Source organism: Penaeus monodon, chromosome 32 (assembly GCF_015228065.2).
Source record: "Penaeus monodon isolate SGIC_2016 chromosome 32, NSTDA_Pmon_1, whole genome shotgun sequence".
NCBI classification, from domain to species: domain Eukaryota; kingdom Metazoa; phylum Arthropoda; class Malacostraca; order Decapoda; family Penaeidae; genus Penaeus; species Penaeus monodon.
The window spans coordinates 22,421,523-22,423,293 of NC_051417.1; positions in this window are offsets into that span (position 1 = coordinate 22,421,523).

Below are 1,771 nucleotides of genomic sequence, written 5' to 3' on the forward strand. Positions count from 1 at the left end.
AAGTAGAGTGGAATCTCCATCTGTAACCCCAAAGCTTCTCTTTTTACTAGCCACAAAATTATTGTCTGTCCTCTTTTTCTTTTTTTCTTTCTGCTAGAAGACAGTTCTTTGCTTTCCCGAAGGAGTTGTTCATATTGACCATGAAATAGTTTATGGAAATATTTGGTTTTGTAGAGAGGTTTGCAAAATTGCACATGGGGTTTAGGTGGAGACCCATCCTATATTTCATGAAGAGTATCAGATGCCGCCAATATTGTATGAAACTGTGATGTAACTCAATACAAATTTTGAGAAATAAAGAATTGAGCTGTATTAAGACTTTCGTTTTACCAACTTGGGAAAGGAATGTTTATTAGAGAAGGTATAAGGAGTTTCAGATTCTCATAGTGGAAATAAAAATGGCAAAACAAATCCCAATTGAAATATTAATCTTGTCTGGAAAGGTGAAAGCTTAAATACATACATATTAATAAAAATATTCTTAGAGCTTTAACCCTGATTAGAATATGATGTTCCAGTACACATTTTTATTTTGTAAACCTATTTTAGAAAATGCATCTTAATTTCTTTTGTTATAATTAGTATTTATGTCACTTTTGTCATTACTTTTCTCACTCTCAAAAAGGAAAACTTGAGATACTGTCAAATAACAGTTGATTATTCAGGAAGCAGCCTGCCCTCATAAAGTAACTTATTTTTTCACTTGTGCGTTGTTTTAAGAAATAAATATTATTGGCAGAATATACCATGCTTATTCTTCAGAGATGTGATGTTCTTTGTGTTCTTCCTGTACCATAACACATGTAGAAGTACTGTTTCTAAGAGACTACATTAACAATGTTTGCCCTATTTTATATCAACCTACCAATCAAACTGCAAAGTGGTAAATGTATTTTCCTGTTAACTGGAGTCTGAAGTCCATAGAAGTGTTTCATAGGATGTTAGGTACTTCTAGAAGGGGCTTAGGCAAAAGTTACCTCATCATAAGGATAATTCTTACTCTCAATTTTATAGACCTTGTGCTCAGTGAAATGCTTTTTTCATGGCAATGGTTTTCCTTCAACTTATATAGTGGGCCCTCTTCAGGGTCCATATACCCTCTCACCTACTCCTTTTTCAAGATTACAGTTCATGGCTGTGTATCGTTTTGTTGTTTCTCTTCATTCAAGCAGGGCTTCTATTTACTGAGGGGGTCTATGTGCTACTATATGTAGTTGGTACAGTGCTCAGGAACAGCAGTCTAAGTAATTCATTACAGTTTATTACGCCATTGCTACAATCATATTTGTAAAATTGATTATTGTGCACAGAAAAAAAATCTTGCTGTGCATGTTGTAGGCATGGAGGATCTTTTCATGCAAGACCTTTACTCTAAAATATCATTCTCTATCAATGAAGACCCAGATAGAAATTGAGCCAAAAGGACTGAGGCTATGGACTTCAGGCCAGTAGCTCTGGCATAAGGTAAAATAGATAACTTTGGATACCTAAGAGAGTGAAGATTTTGAGTCATCGACCAACTGATCTACCACTTAGTATGGGCATCGTTTCACGTTTCCGTGGGTGGGGCAAGTTTGTTTAGTAGTTCTCACACTTTTTGGTATCGTTACATCCGGCAGTGGTGTAATAGATCACCATTACGCTTACCCTGTTCCTCTTTAAATGTGTGCCGATAAATGATAGGGAATTTGGGCGCTTAATTGTTCATGCATTTTATTTAAGAAATTCGCTTACATTTCTTATTATGATAAATACTATTTCAAAACTATTT